The following is a 17102-nucleotide window of genomic DNA, read 5'->3' as shown; positions in this document are numbered from 1 at the left end:
GAAGTTGAAGGATATTTTGTCCCATTTATTTCAAAATATAATAAAAATATCTGGTAAAATAAAAAAAATTATTAAATCGAACTATTCTATACTTAGACAGGATCCTATCCTGTCAAAATGTATTCAAGATACCCCTAATGTCATGTTTAGTAGGAATACAAACTTGAAAAACATTCTAGCTCCGAGTGAACTAAGACAAAATAATACTGCTAGTTCAGCAGCCAACACTTGGTTACCATCGAAACCATTAGGATGTTTTAAGTGCAATAAGTCCATATGTTTAACATGTAGTTACATCCAAAATAAAAGCACTTATGTAACCTCGACTTCCAGCCAACAAACTTTCCCTATTTCTTATTTTTTTAATTGTGAATCAACTTACTGTATATATGTCCTTTAGTGTCCTTTAGTGCCCATGATCATTACAGTATGTAGGAAGAACAACTAGAGCAGTCAAGATAAGATTTAGGGAACATAGATTGATTAACATAAAGAAACTCCACAATCACAGTGTCTCGAGACATTTTTCTCTTGTTCATGCAGCAAATCCTACAGGCCTAAAGCTAACTATTATTGAGCAAATCTTAGGCACCAAATGAGGAGGAGATAGATTCAAACATTTGTGTTTGGGAGAGTCCTCTTTTATTTTTCAAGTTGGACACTCTATATCCCAAGGGACTCAATCTAGCATTGGATTTCACATGCACCTAATGATCTAATATGTTGTTCAACATGTCCAAGGTAGTGGGGTGTTCTGCGTAGTCCGTCGATGTGCACTCAGACATCAGTCACTGCATTAGCAACAGAAACCGCGGCCGTGACACAAGAGATTGAAAAGCTAGAGAATAGTGGTACCCCAACCACGGGGTGCACTGAGATATACCTGATGTACCCTTTGGGATAGTCCACTAGTATTGCTTACACAGCTGAAAGTAACCAGCAATCAACTAAACTGCCCCTCCTGTTGCAAATTAATCAATTATACCTTGGGTTTATAAGGGCAATTAGGAGCCACTAACCCTTGTCTTGAAAAAGCTCACAACTTGGAGCGAAACGTGTCGACAAAAGGGTTAATATCGGTGGACTAGAGGAGATATCCAACCCACCCAAGCCCGTCACTTTGCACCTTTGGTTATTGAAGTAAGATCTGAGCAGACCAGACAAACAAGCAGCCACGGAGGGATTGACCAGGCGCTAGCAAGCGGCCGCTGCACCCCCTGCACCCTGGTCTCCCTGAAGTACGGACCTAATATACATCAATGTGCCGGTACAGGACCGTGGCTAACTCCGGAGCTACAGCAATAGATAATTAACAGCCACTTACCACCATCATCTGTGGCTACTAAGACTGAACAATCTGTAGAAGGGTAAGGACACTCTGATATGGGCTGTGCAAGCACTAAATTGCACAAGTCTCTGGTGGTGAGATATATATCCACTAAGAACAACACAAATTACTGTGGATTTTGGATATTCTCATATCTATTCCAGAGCTAATCTTATAAAGTTAACATCAACTCTTGACCAGTATAATAACTGGGTGATTTAGAGCCAGCCTATGTGCATTATACTTATTAAGTGTTGTGAGTCATGTTAGTGAGTTTTATGTATTGATTGTAATAAACTGAATTTTTTTAGAGAAGCCTTGTTCTTGTTACGTTATTCAGACAGGTGCTACCATATTGCAACAAGTGTTATATCATGTATACATTCCCTGTAAACGCAGTTAGCTTAATTTGTTAGTTTGTGCTTTTAATGGACCAGAAGGTACTGGTAGATGAACTAGCTGCATAAAGGGGGAATCTGTAATATCCCTATTCAATATATAACTCCCCTTCTAGTGAAGCGCAAGGAGTCTGGATGCTAAGTAATTAGTATCCAGAAAAAATCTACATTTGCACGAATATTCCCTTACTGAACATAAATGAGAACATCCAATTCCATCCTCATTCCAGTTCTCCAATCGCATTTGCAAGTGTTTGCTTTCTGGCAGGGCTGTAATTAGCTATGGGCGACCGGTGTTGGCACACAGAGTGCAGATGCTCTGTGACTGGCACTGTCGCCGCCCCTTTGCTCTTCATTAGCAGAGTGCCTGGAACATCACCCCGCAGCCAGGATTGCTGCTGCAGCACCCGTGGAGTGTCCTGTGGATACTCCAGATGGGCACCCTGCGCAGTATATGCAGCCAATCGGGTGTCTTGAAGACGCCCGGCCATTGCTGCTGGTCATGCCCCTTCTGTGTGATGTAATGAAGTAAAGCGCGCAATGTCTTGATGTCGCGTGCTTAGGGGGTGGGGTCAGCAAAGGGCCCAATTGTACCCTGTTATAGGTCTGATATCTGGCCATGCACAATGTGAAAATATGGAAAATATGCCATGCAAAGTGGCATAGTGCACACTCTGCATTAGCCCCAACATGTGCATGGTAATCATACAAATCTGAATGAAGAAGTGAACAGAATCCAGCTGCATGATGGGAGGACAGAACTACCCCAAATTACAGGGGAAGGAAGTGGGAGGGAATATAAAGGCACGATGCTCCTCCAACAAAGCCTTCCAATAAACATCAACATTGCCTGCCTCCTGTTTAACAAGGCAAACATTGCTTTGTGACATTATTGAAAATACAAAAAATGCAACTTACAGAAACATGTACATTGCTTTATGTGTTCATCTAATTAAATAGAGTCCTTGGAATTGCAAATATCTGAAAAGCTATAACTGAAACATTTAAATTGGTGTATGTGGACTTCTTATGTTTGAATGAATGCACTCCTCTAGGAAACCCACATCTGCTAAATTAATCCTATAATAAGATTTAATTCAGTACTATTAAGAAGTTTGTTGCATGCCTCCCAACCATCCCGATATCTGCAGGACAGTCCCTTTTTGAGGCATCGGTCCTGCTGTCACAGCTGGGACTGAATTGTCCTCATACAGTTGGGAAGAAAGTCCATTCACTAATGCTTTGTGTAGCAGAGCTGTGGTGAATGTGTGACGTGCATCCCTGGTATGTGTGGCAGTGAAAGAGTGTTAGGAGGGGGCAGGATAGGGAAAACAGGCAAGCAAAGGATTTTCCTCACTAGGCACCCATCAGGGTGGAGTGTCCACATCCCCTTCATCCCCTTTGGTCATGGCCCCAGTCTCGACCAGCTCACCTCCATTGTTGGGTGGTATGATATTGCATGAACTTAGAATTTTAGCCTTTTTTTCCAGAGGAAATAAATCCCTCACCTGTGTTGAACTAGGTAATTGAGGAGACATGTGTTTCACCACAGGTGGCTGCAATCATAAATTAAGAGGGAAGTCCAGGAGCAGAGCATTTTGTACCTTATGGAATGGGTGATGATGGAGGGTCCGTTATTATGGTGTCATTTGAACTAGGGATGAGCGGGTTCGGATTTCTGAAATCCGAACCCCCCAAGCCCCCCCCCCCCATCTGAGTCAGGAACCGAGTCTGGCTCGGGTTTTCCCGCCTGACTCGGAACTGAAATCAAGGCAAAACGTCATCATCCCGCCTTCCGGATCTCGTGGGTTTTGGATTCTATAAAAGGTCCCCGCTTCTGCGCCATTTCTCACTCCGGCTGTGGACAGTAAAGAGGGAGGCTGGCTGGGCTGTGTTGTGTTGTGCTGTGCTGCTGTTGTCCATAGGGGCTGTGTCCACTCCTCCAAAGTCCATAGGGGCTGGCTGGGCTGTGTTGTGCTGCTGTTGTCCATAGGGGCTGTCTACACTCCAAAAGTCTATGGGGGCAGGCTGGGCTGTGTTGTGCAGTGTCCCATAAAGGCTATAGTCCTAAAGGGGTGCTGTAGTGTTGTCCAGGGGTGATCTGTCCATCAGGGGTGCTCCCCCCAAGTGCAAAAAAAAACATTTATTTCTGTGTTTGTGAATTGTGTGCGCTGTAGCCACATGTCCATCAACAAAGGAGCAGCGCCAAGCGTGCGCCTGTGTCATAAGTCTGTTACAGGACAGTGTAACCCCCAAAGTGCACTCCAAAAAAAATAAAAAAATTCTTCTTTTTTGTGTTTGTGTGCGCCTTAGACGCACGTATATATCAATATAACATAAATGGAGGACAAAACTTTGTCCGATAAAAATAAAATAGGGAAAGATCAAGAACCACTTCCTCCTAGTGCTGAAGCTGCTGCCACTAGTCATGACATAGATGCTAAAATGCCATCAACGTCATCTGCCAAGGTCGATGCCCAATGTCATAGTAGAGGGCATATAAAATCCCAAATGACAAAGTTCAGGGAAATTACTTTATAAAAAACATTTAAATCAACTGAGGAGAAACATAAACTTGCCAATATGCCATTTATGACACGGAGTGGCAAGGAACGGCTAAGGTCTTTCCTTATGTTTATGACTAGTGGTTTAGCTTCACATGACAATGGAAGCCCTCCTCCCGCTACAAAAATCAAACGAGTTAAGCTGGCAAAAGCACAGCGAGGAACTGTGCGTTCTAAGAAGATATCACAAATCTCCAAGGAGAGTCCAAGTGTGGTGGCGGTTGCAATGCCTGACCTTCCCAGCACTGGACGGGAAGAGGTGGCTCTTTCCACCATTTGCACGCCCTCTGCAAGTGCTGAAAGGAGCACCCACAGTCCACTTGCTGATATGCAAATTGAAGATGTCACTGTTGAAGTACAACAGGATGAGGATACTGGTGTAGCTGGCGCTGAGGAGGAAGTTGGCGAGGAGGATTCTGATGGTGATGTGGTTTGTTTAAATCAGGCTCCGGGGGAGACAGTTGTTGTCCGTAGAATGAAAAAGCCCATTACGGTCATGCCTGGGCAGAAGACCAAACATTCCACTTCTTTGGTCTGGCAATATTTCTATCCAAATCCGCACAACAACTGTCTTGCCATATGTACCATAGGTAAAGGTGAAATAAGTAGGGGTAGGGACGTTAACCACCTAGGAACATCCTCCCTTATACGTCACCTGCAGCGCGTTCATAAAAAGTTACTGTCAAGTTCAGAAACTTTGGCTAAGACCGTAAGCAGTCCAGGGACACCTAAATCCCTTTGTCCTGTTGTATCCAAGCACCTGCAAACCACCCTGTCAACTCCCTCCTCATCAATTTCCTCCTTAATCAGGATCGGAAGTAGTCCTGCAGGCCATGCCACTGACATAAATACAAGTTGGAAGCTGCTCAATCACTTCAGTAATATCACTCAGGTGCATGTAAGGGAGGGGTTAGTCTATACAAGAAATAACAAAAAGTATTCCCCCAGCACTCAGAATGAAATCAGCAATAAGATTTGAAAAACTACATGGTGGTAGATAATTCAGAGATCTCAGTTGCATATATTTGCAAAGATATGGCTAAGCCTCCGGGCCGCGTCACGGCGTCTCTGATACCGGAGGTCCCTATCACTTGGTCAGAATCTGGGGTGCAGAACCCCAAAAAAAGCCGCCGATAGCCAGCCACCCCAGCGAAGCACACCAGTGAGAGACTAAAGTGTTAGTATAGGATTAAAGGAAAAACTATGTGTTAATAAGTGAAGGTGTAATTAAAAAGCTAAGAAAAATATATATATATATATACACAAAATATATTGGAAAGTGTAAAAGTGCTAAATAAAGTGTTAATGTGTGCCTCACCAGAGCAGCCCAGCCACACCAACCCCAAGGGGCACCGCACCCCAAACTCATCCCCAAAACTGATAACTATGGGCCTGATTCAGACCCACTCGCGAGCGGCTGTCTGTTCGCAAGTGGGTCGATGGTCTGCACTGCGCATGCGCACGACGGAGGGAGCTCCGTCGTGCGCATGCGCGAGACGCGACGAGCGAAGGACTTTCCTTCGCTCGTTGTATCTGATCAAAGGGTGCGTGCTGTCGATGTTGATTGACAGCACGCCCCCTTTGGTGGGCGTGCCGGGGGCGTGCCTGCGAGACGGAGGCGTTCCCAAGGGAACGCCTACCGTCAGAAGCCGGCCCCACTGACATCACTAGTGATGTCAGTGGGAGTGATTTTGGCTCTGATAGAGCCAAAATCACTCCTGGCCCTGCGGTTGAAAAACTCAACCGCAGGCTTCTGCTCGCAGTGGCGATGGTCGCGATGGTCAAGACCATCGCGACCATCATCCTGCACGCTCGTATATGCTGTGGGTGGTGACCCACAGCTATACGAGCGTCCAGGAGGACGCTCCATATTTATGGAGGTGGGCCCTGATTCAGAGCGAGCGCTCTGGTCAGAGCGTCCGGCACTGAATCAGGCCCTATATCCAATTTGGGTAATAATTGCCCAATATAAGGCCACATGATAATGGCACATACAAATATACCTGAATTGAGAGCTAGCGTACCTTGGAGTCACCCCTAAGTCCTCCTAATGGCACTACAAGAACCAGCACGCCCTCCTAACACTGGTCCCATCTATGCCTCTCAATACAGAAATACAAGTTGGAAGCTGCTCAATCACTTCAGTAATATCACTCAGGTGCATGTAAGGGAGGGGTTAGTCTATACAAGAAACAACAAAAAGTATTCCCCCAGCACTCAGAATGAAATCAGCAATAAGATTTGAAAAACTACATGGTGGTAGATAATTCAGAGATCTCAGTTGCATATATTTGCAAAGATATGGCTAAGCCTCCGGGCCGCGTCACGGCGTCTCTGATACCGGAGATCTCTGAATTATCTACCACCATGTAGTTTTTCAAATCTTATTGCTGATTTCATTCTGAGTGCTGGGGGAATACTTTTTGTTGTTTCTTGTATAGACTAACCCCTCCCTTTCATGCACCTGAGTGATATTACTGAAGTGATTGAGCAGCTTCCAACTTGTATTTCTGTATTGAGAGGCATAGATGGGACCAGTGTTAGGAGGGCGTGCTGGTTCTTGTAGTGCCATTAGGAGGACTTAGGGGTGACTCCAAGGTAAGCTAGCTCTCAATTCAGGTATATTTGTATGTGCCATTATCATGTGGCCTTATATTGGGCAATTATTACCCTAATTGGATATAGTTATCAGTTTTGGGGATGAGTTTGGGGTGCGGTGCCCCTTGGGGTTGGTGTGGCTGGGCTGCTCTGGTGAGGCACACATTAACACTTTATTTAGCACTTTTACACTTCCCAATATATTTTGTGTATATATATATATTTTTCTTAGCTTTTTAATTACACCTTCACTTATTAACACATAGTTTTTCCTTTAATCCTATACTAACACTTTAGTCTCTCACTGGTGTGCTTCGCTTGGGTGGCTGGCTATCGCCGTCTTTTTTTGGGGTTCTGCACCCCAGATTCTGACCAAGTGATAGGGACCTCCGGTATCAGAGACGCCGTGATGCGGCCCGGAGGCTTAGCCATATCTTTGCAAATATATGCAACTGAGATCTCTGAATTATCTACCACCATGTAGTTTTTCAAATCTTATTGCTGATTTCATTCTGAGTGCTGGGGGAATACTTTTTGTTGTTTCATGTCACTGACATGACTGACTCTCCTATCCGTGATTCCTTTGGAGGATCCTGCATTGCTACACCTACTGCTGCCGCTGCTGCTGTTGCTGCTGGGAGTCATTCATCATCCCAGAGAGGAAGTAGGAACACCACTACTTTTACTAAACAATTGACCCTCCAACAGTCCTTAGCGAGGAGGATGAAGTACGACAGCAGTCAACCTGAAGAAAAACTGATAACTGAGGCCTTGACTGCTATGTTGGTGTTAGACGTCTGTCCGGTATCCGCCATTAGTGCAGTGGGATTTAGACAATTGATGGATGTAGTGTGTCCCCATTACCAAATTCTGTCTAGATTCCACTTCACTAGGCAGGCGATATCGAGACTGTACAGAAACGTCAGAAAAAGTGTCCTCAGTGTCCTAAAAAATGCCGTTGTACCCAATGTCCACTTAACCACGGACATGTGGACAAGTGGAACAGGGCAGACTAAGGACTATATGACTGTGACAGCCCACTGGGTAGATGTATCACCTTACACAGCAACAACAGCAGCGTCACCAGTAGCAGCGTCTCAGAAACACCAGCTCGTTCCCAGCCAGGCTACACCGGGTATCACCGGTTTCAGTAAGAGGCACACCGCCGACAACCTCTTAGAGAAACTGAGGGAAATCATCAGCCAGTGGCTTACCCCACTTAGACTCTACTGGGGATTTGTGATATCTGACAATGCCACCAATTTTGTGCGGGCATTACATCTGGGCAAATTCCAGCACATCCCATGTTTTGCTCACACAATAAACTTGGTGGTGCAGAATTTTCTGAAAAGCGACAGGGGCGTGCAGGAGACGCTTTGGGTGGCCTGAAAAATTTCTGGCACTTTCGTCATTCAGCGACTGCGTGCTGAAGACTGGAGCACCAGCAAACACTCTTGAACCTGCCCCGCCATCACCTGAAGCAAGAGGTTGTGACGTGGTTTAACTCAAACCTCTATATGCTTCAGAGGATGGAAGAGCAGCAAAAGGCCATTCAAGCCTATACATCCACCTATGACATAGGCAAAGGAGGGGGTATGCACCTGACTCAAGCGCAGTGGAGAATGATTTCCATGTTTGTGCAAGGTTCTCCAGCCCTTCGAACTTGCCACACGTGAAGTCAGTTCAGACACTGCCAGCTTGAGTCAGGTTATTCCCCTCATCAGGCTTTTGCAGAAGCAGCTGGAGAAAGTGAAGGAGGAGCTAAGACGGAGCGATTCCGCTCGGCATGTGGGACTTGTGGATGAAGCCCTTCATTCGCTTTGCAAGGATTCCAGGGTGGTCAATCTGTTGAAATCAGACCACTACATTTTGGCCACCGTGCTTGATTCTAGGTTTAAAGCCTATGTGGTGTCTCTCTTTCCAGCTGAGACAAGCCTGCAGAGGTGCAAAGACCTGCTGGTGAAAACACTGTCAGCTGAAGCGGAATGTGACATGTCAACAGCTCCTTCTTCATTTTCTCCCGCAACTGCGGCTGCCAGGAAACAACTTAGGTATCCTAAGCAACCCGCTGGTGGTGATGCAGGGCAGGCAGGACCAAGTTTGGACATCTGGTCTGGACTGAAGGACCTGGCAACAATTTCTGACATGTCTACTGTCACTGCATATGATACTGTCACCATTGACAGAATGGTGGATGATTACATCGGTGACAGCATCCAAGTAGGCATGTCAGACAGTCCATACCTGTACTGGCAGGAAAAAGAGGCAATTTGGAGGCCTCTGTACAAACTGGGTCTATTTTACCTGAGTTGCCCCCTCTCCAGTGTGTACTCCAAAAGAGTGTTTAGTGCAGCCGGGAACCTTGTCAGCGAAAGGCATAGGAGGTTACTTCCACAAAATGTGGAGAAGATGATGTTCATAAAAATGAATTATCAACTCTTCCAGGGAGACCAGCCTCCAGAACGTACAGAGGGACTTGTGGTGGTGGATTCCAGCGGGGACGAATTAATACTCTGTGAGGATGAGGATGTACACAACACTGAAGAGGGTGAGGAATCGGTGGCTGAGGAGGATGAGGATGACATCTTGCCTCCGTAGAGCCAGTTTGTGCAGGGACAGATTAATTGCCAGCTTGCTTTGTGGGGGCCCAAACGAACCAATGATTTCAGCCACAGTCATGTGGCAGACCCTGGCACTGAAATGATTGGTTTGTTAAAGTGTGCATGTCCTGTTTATACAACATAAGGGTGGGTGGGGGGGCCCAAGGACAATTCCATCTTGCACCTCTTTTTTTTCTTTGCATTATGTACTGTTTAGGGCCTAGTTTTTCAAACTGCCATCCTGTCTGCCACTGCAGTGTCACTCCTAGATGGGTCACGTGTTTGTGCAGCTCACTCGTGTTGCTTAGCATAGTCATGCAGCTACCTCGGTACAACCTTTTGGACTAAAAACAATATTGTGAGGTGTGAGGTGTTCAGAATAGACTGGAAATTAGTGGAAATTAATGCTATTGAGGTTAATAATAGCATAGGATCAGAAAAACCCACAAATTCTGTTATTTTTAGCTGTTTTAAAAAAAAAAATACAGATCCAAAACACAAAACCCAGAACCCAAAACACGGAAGGGTGGTTTTGGCAAAACCAATCCAGATCCAAAACACGAAGAAAGATCCAGATCCAAAACACGAAAAGTGGCCGGTGCACACCCCTAATTTGAACTTCCTTACCCTATAGAAAGATTTAATAATCTGGTAGGTGGATGCTTTGGGCCAACCTTTTGTTATTATTCTTTATTTATGTAGTGCTGGCATAATATGCAGTACAGTACTTTACAGAGAATGTTTTAATCAATCACATCAGTCTCTGCTGTGGTAGCTGCTGCACTGTAGTGCTGGTTATGTATGGGGCTTTCTTGGGTGGTGACTTGGCAGTAACAGGGGGTTGCAAATCCGGCACACTCGGAAGTAGCGGCTTATAGGAGTGTCACGGGAGTGTCAGTGAAACTGGCTGCATACACAGACGCACAGCCGCTCACACACTCAGACAGAAAAACTGCAACTGCCACAGGGCTGCTGCAAGTGCCGATGGTGCAACTACAGACACCAGCCAGTAATGCAGCATATTAAGATGCTGCTAGAAGGTGTCTCAGTCCTAGTTCATTCATACACACAGATTTACACAGGGAAGCGTTATTGGCATAAAGTCACTGTTACAGTCTGCATCCGCCTCAGAATCACACCCAAAATTTTCTACCACACAAATGAATGTGACCAGTTCTAAGCTGCCAGTATGTTTGTGCACTGTATGAAATATCCAGAGCACCCACATAATACACATGCAATAACAGATAAAGCAGAGAAATGTCACACAGATAGTGCCAAGCAGTGGCGGCTTCAGGAGTGGGGCTGCAGCGCAGTCCAAAATTCAAATAGGGGAGTCACACCAACTGCCAGTGAGTCCCAGCCGGTGATGTTTGGCAGCGTTTGAAATGGCAATTGGTGTGGCTCCCCTATTTGAATTTTGGACTGCGCTGCAGCCCCACCTCTGGAGCCACCACTGGTGCCAAGGCTAGAGTTTCAGGGATGTGAGGCACAATTGTAACCCCCATACTACTGAGCTATCAGGCTGCCTTAGTGAACGCTGCATCCTTACGTTCTTGTTTTTTGGTAGTTCCATAATACTTTGGGGTCCATTTTTCATCATGTGATCGCTTTCACCCCCCATTTTTCATGGAAGGCAATGGACCCATCCAAAGTGCATGTGTAGTTGCACCCTGGTTTCATAATCATGACAATGAGAACTTCTCTCACTAAATCTGAATCCAGTGAAGCATTTATGAGATATTTAAAAACAATGGCCAAGACTTTATTGCCATAAACCAGGAATCAGTTTACTGACTGTCGGAAGAATAGTGCTGCATTCCAACTGCACAATTCCTGACATTAGTAGATTCATATCATATTACGTGACAACAGTATATCAGTTTTTCTTTATTTGGCCACTACCTGCATCTACTTGTGGTCTTCACGTGAGGCTGTCATGTCCTAGTATTAGCTGCTATCTACAAATTAAGCTCAGATGAGCCAATTACTTAATAGTCAGGAAGCCATTTAAGGCTGGGTACATACCTAAACGACTGACAATCGTGCCGATGTGCAGGGCGATTTGTCTTCACCGTAGACATCGCAGGATCGCCAGAACACACTTGAAAGATGTAACGAAAGAGAACAATAATTGTTCTGTCCTTCATTAACTTGTACAGGCTCACATGAAATATCGTATGATTGACTGTGCAGCACAGCCAATCGCACGATATCGCATGCGACCGCGGATACGCACAAATTGGGCATACACACTGCACGATATACTCTGTTGTTCCGATTTCGCTAAATCGGTCAAATCGGGCCGATATCGTACAGGTGTGTATGCACCCTAAGAGCTGTTCCTTATCTGTGTTTGAGCATTCATAGAGAGTAGAGACAGCTCTTATTGGCTGCTCAGGTATTATTACAGTAAGTAGCCTAATTGACTGCAGCTTAACCCATTGGTTTTCCATCCCATCTATAGGGTTCTCAATACATTTCCCATATGGATTTTCCATGTCTACTTTGGATTATGTTGGAGCAAGGAAAGAAGTGTTAATATTAATTTATTAGGGATGTACGCCGACCCCCGTGTTTTGGTTTTGTATCTGTATCTTCTTCAAGGTTTTGGATCTGGATTTGGTTTTACAAAACCCTCCTTGCATGTTTTGGTTTTGGATCTGTATTTTTTCTAAAAAATCATGGGCCTGTTTTTGTTCCAATAGTATTATTAACCTCAATAACATTTATTTCCAGTCATTTCTAGTCAATTTGACCACCACACAGCTCACAATATTGATTTCATCCAGTTTAGGCCAAAAGGTTGCATCGAGCTAGCTGGCTGACTAAGCTAAGCGACAGCAGTGGGTGGCACCAACATGTGGCAGTTCAGCTTCCAACATGGCACAGAGTGGCACTGCTATGGTAGACATGATGGAAGTTTAGTAAACTATAAGACCCCATAGGAAGTTTAAAAACCAAGAATGTTTTCATTAATCAAGAACTAGGTCAGAGGCCTGAGGGAGTTGGAATATGTTTATGTACTGAAGACAGGGAGAGGATGGAAGGATTGATTAGTTTTTAATTTATTTATTATTTTAATATTTTGATTCTTAAGAAAATTTATGAGGGAAGATCAATGTAGGATCAAGTTCTTCAGCTCCTAAAAGATAACTTTGATCTGGATGAGGTTTTTTTATACATCTAATAGAAATAGAAATAGTGGGCCCTTTATGCCCAGTTAGACACTGATTCCAGGGATACTATTTTTTGTGGGTATCCTCCAAACATGTCTGTTTTTAAAAAATTTCCTGCAAAAGAGTGATAGTAAATTTACCCATAAGGGGTGTATTTATTAAGAATTGTGTCTGGTCTGAGTTGAAACATGCTCAGCATCGCTGAAACACTGGATACTTTTGACAGCTGAAACACGGAAATTTACCAAGAATCGTGTTTTGCTGATATCATGTTTTTCGATGGTGTATGTGTTCGTGTTTCCTCCCGAGTTTCCTGTGTATAACCACAGCCAAACACACCCAAACATGCAGCCTGCACATATCAGTGAGATAAGTGCAGGCTGCATGTGTGTTTTGTGTTAAAATATGAAAAAAAATTTAATACAAATTATGTGAGGTTCCCTCCCAAATGCATAACCAGCCCCAGGCTTTATAAACCACTCCTGGTTCTCAAAAAATAAGGAGAAGAAAATGTGAGCCAGTCTTGGTTTTAAAAATACAGGGGAAAAATTGCCTGAGGTTTCCCATATTTTTAAAACCAGTACCAGGCTCAAACTAGTTGGAGTGTAATTCCACAGCCAGGGGTCCCTTTTACTGGGTCCCCTTGCCAAAACATTACCACCCCAAACTAGTCAGCCCAGGCCAGGGATCCAAGGGGAGGTGGGGACCCCTCTCCTTAGCACCCCAGGCATTGACTGAAGCCTGGGTCTCTTTCCTGCGCACCTGGCCAGTGGGTGCAGGGATAATAGTGATAATCATAAATGTATACTTTTGTTTTTTAAAGTGAAACTACAGGTGCCAGTGTGTTAAAAATATGGGGAACCTAACACAATTATTTCCCCATATTTTTAAACCAGGACCAGCTCACAGAGCCTAGTGCTGATTCATAAAATACGGAGGACCCCTTCACATTTTATCCCCCATATTTTTAAAACCAGGACTGGCTCACAGAGCCCGGGGCTGGTTATGCTTTTGGGGGTGAACCCCACATAATTTTTCTAAAAAATATAACCCTTTTTTTGGTTATTTACAGGTAGACACATACACGGAAACCATGATCTGTGTTTGTTTCTGCTAAATATGCAGTTTCGGAGGTAGTCTATTTAAAACTTCTACTTTGGACCGACTTTGCTAAAAATACACCCTTGATTATAAACATGCTTCTTGGTAAATTCCTGTGTTGTATTCCTGTCTATGGAAAGTACCTGCATGTTTGGTCAATGGTATGTTTATTTCTGTGTTTTCACCAGTGTTTTGCAGAGAGTTTCATGATTTCATGCACAAAGTTGCCTTTAGTAAATTTGTGAGATGTAGAATGTCGAAGTCAGCTAATTGGATATGATCGCTTGCAATTATTATCTGACAATTTAGTCATCTATGGTCTGATGATGAATTGCTTGGATGCTACTCTGCATCAGCGCAATTCCGATATGCACAAATATATACTTATATTAGTACAAGGTTTAGTCAGAGTGTGGAAAACAGGTTTAATGTGTATGTCTGTGGGTGTTTGCATATGTTTTGAGAAACTCTGCATACTGATACAATATGCCTGTAACAAATAATTAAAATGTAACACAGATAGTGATATGATCAGAGAAGGGTTCTAAATGCAAAGTTGGGAATCAATGTCAGGAACCTTTTTGTTCGGTGCTGTTTTGGTTCATAGGAACTGACACCTATACTCTAATTAAGTGGAGAGGGGCCTGTTGCAAGCTACCAGACAAGGTGGCAACAGAAAACAGCTGGGGGTCTCCCCCTGCTTAGAAATAAACCTTTATTTACAACTTAGAATTTGGTTCAGGCAATGTCTAAATATTAAAATATGTCAGAAATGGATAATATATATATTAATCCATCACAAATTCACTGAATTATATAACACACACACACATAGACTTACATGCATACACATATGCACGCACCTTTGAGTGCTCACGCACCCACACATACACGCAATGCAAAACTACACAATATTCTCACACTTACACATACAATAACTTATAAAAAGGTTCCTTCACATTAAACGTAATATTAGAGGTTTTAGTAGCATATAATTATGTTGTGAAATGTATGTATATGATATTTAAGGTACAGAAGCTAGTAGACATGTCATGTTTGGTACCATTCTAAATCCCTGTTTATTTGTAGATCATTGGTTCTATCGGCAAGGAAATCGCAGCATGCGTTTGCAAGATATGAATTATAGGTTAGAATGTATCTTTGTATGTAGTGTCTTTTTTATTAGTTCTTCAGAGGGAAACCTACACAAAGAAGCAGTTGGAAAGCTGATCCATACCTCTGATGACACCATATGAACTAACCAATGAACGGAGTGACCTGAAGCAAGAAACAATGAGCATCTTTTATTCTGTGCCTTTGTTGTCTCTGAAACCTGTACTGAATATAGGCTTGTGAGCTGGGGCAGTAGTCAGTCATTTTCTCCATATCCTTGGGTGATGGTGACTGTAGATTCAGGATTGAAATACTGCATACTGGGCCAGTGCGCACGCATTTGTATCGGTTTGTACCTTTGTATTTATTTGTTTTTTGTGCTTATTGTTTTAGATCTAAGTGTGCAACTTTCTTTTTATTGCAATATAACTTTTTGTGCGTTGGAACCACAATTGGATTAGAAAGCAATTATTTCTTATGCGACTTGTAGTGCTAAATAGCAACATTTTGGGTATATAGATTTAGAGGTATCAATAAGAAAAACACACCCGTGATTAATATCTCGACCAGACGCGACACTTAGTAAATTTATCCCTATTGTCTTACTTTCTTGCAGGGGTTTTTTATCTCTTGTACTATCTGCTAGAACACATTCCATTGTTTGCACATATTATTGTAATTATCCCAGTGTTGATACTTTGCAGTGCCATATAGACAAAAGAAAAGTAAATAATAATAAATACAATTGACCATGTAATACTTCTTCATAATGTACTTGACCATTTAATAATAGCTGTTTGTATTATTTTCATTTCTGATTCTGTTATAACAAAATTGTCATTGTATTTTAATGCTGTTTCTTGTGCTGTCAATTGTGTCTTTTTAGGGTAGTTCCCAAATTGGTTTATCATAAGCAATAGAACAATAACTATCAGAAAACCAGGTTGGGTATGGGGTACTGGCGGTCAGAAACCCGACGCCGGCATCCCGACAGGGTTAGAATACCGATACTGGTTGGTTAGTATTCTAACCCTCCCCCTCTCCCTACCCTAACACTAACCCTCCCTTCCCGGTGTCTGAACCTTACCTCCCCCCAAGTGCCTAAACCTAACCTCCCCGGACCCTAAACCTAACCCTCCCCCCTTATTGCCTAACCCTAACTCTCCCCTGAGTGACTAACCCTAACCCCTAACACCCCTAATTACCCTGCTACTTACAATCACTATGCCAGCGGTCGGGATTCCAGCGGTCAGGATACCGGCACCGGGATTCTGACTGGTGTCAGGATTCCGGCATTCTAAGCGCTGGCTTCCCAACTGTCGGGATTTTGACCAGATCTTTAGAAAAACAGTGGAGTGTCACAATTTTTATCTGTTACTTTACGTGGATCATAGCCTTTTTGGAAAAAAAAAGTCCTGGTTTTTGAGACACAATGAGGCCAGATGGTAATTTCTAAGGTGTTTTGTACTCGGGGCCTGATTCAGCAGTGCGCGTAAGTACACGGCTGAATGCAGATTCCTGACTATCATGAATCTGTGCGTGTGCAGGACCTCTTCTGCGCATGTGCACAATAGGACCTGCTTGATCACACACAGGCCTTCGTATGCCTCTGCTTGAGTAATAGGCAGAGGCGTTTACGGTGCAGTGCTGGGGAGGGGATGGCCTGCGTTCCCAGGAATGGGGGGGTCTCGGCCCAATTTTCTGGGAGTGGCAAGGCCAGGATTTGAGTCCATGGACACAAATTCCTGACCTCGTAAGCTGGCCAGCCTGTGGAAGCTGAGGCTTACTCAGCTGGCTGACATTATTCAGCGGTGTCAGATACCTCCTGCTGCATTGGCATTTTAGCAAGGACGTAATTGCAAAGCTGTTTTTGTGCGGCTTTGCAATTTCAATCCTCTGCTGAATCACTGCCTATGTGTACTTTATCAACACCTCTCAGTTCCTGCCAAATGTAGAGCACAGAGATTGGAAACAGCAGGGAGAAGAGACTGCTAGCACTACAGAAGAACCAGAGGGAAGTGACAGGTGTAGGGCAAAGAGGCTTACCAGCCATAAATGACATATTCCCGCACTCACCTGGCTTCTTAGACGTGCAGAAAATATTGGAAAAGAGCTATAACATTATTGCTAATCAACAACTTTTAAAGCTTTTATTTGCTTTTAATGTCATTTGTATTGATTTTTTGCTGTTGACATAACCTAATATGTTATTGCTACGGTTA

General features: G+C 43.8%; 1 long non-coding RNA gene across 5 annotated transcripts in view; it reads left to right on the top strand.

Annotated features, from left to right (window-relative positions):
- Positions 1-17102, top strand: part of LOC148538372 (uncharacterized) — a 392934-nt gene that overhangs the window by 101697 nt on the left and 274135 nt on the right. The window lies entirely within an intron of this gene.

This window comes from Taudactylus pleione, unplaced genomic scaffold (genome assembly GCF_031769625.1).
Source record: "Taudactylus pleione unplaced genomic scaffold, aTauple2 ptg000040l, whole genome shotgun sequence".
In the NCBI taxonomy this organism is placed as follows: Eukaryota; Metazoa; Chordata; class Amphibia; order Anura; family Myobatrachidae; genus Taudactylus; species Taudactylus pleione.
This window is presented reverse-complemented; position numbering and strand designations above follow the sequence as displayed.